This window comes from Austrofundulus limnaeus, unplaced genomic scaffold (genome assembly GCF_001266775.1).
Source record: "Austrofundulus limnaeus strain Quisiro unplaced genomic scaffold, Austrofundulus_limnaeus-1.0 Scaffold3140, whole genome shotgun sequence".
NCBI classification, from domain to species: Eukaryota; Metazoa; Chordata; class Actinopteri; order Cyprinodontiformes; family Rivulidae; genus Austrofundulus; species Austrofundulus limnaeus.
Genome location: NW_013955542.1, coordinates 5,191 through 5,510, shown reverse-complemented (window position 1 = coordinate 5,510; position 320 = coordinate 5,191).

Genomic DNA, 320 nt, shown 5'->3' with positions numbered 1-320 from the left:
GTAATGTAATCTGAGCTGTAATCTGAGCTCTAACCTGAGCTGTAATCTGAGCTCTAACCTGAGCTGTAATGTAATCTGAGCTGTAATCTGAGCTCTAACCTGATTTTTAATCTGAGCTGTAATCTAACCTGAGCTGTAATCTGAGCTGTAATCTAATCTGAGCTGTAATCTAATCTGAGCTCTAATCTAACCTGATCTTTAATCTGATCTTTAATCTGAGCTGTAATCTGAGCAGTAATCTAATCTGAAGACACCAGGACACAGTGACAGCTGCTCACCTCTATTAAAAACTGACAGATGTTTTTCCGTTGGTCTCCCTG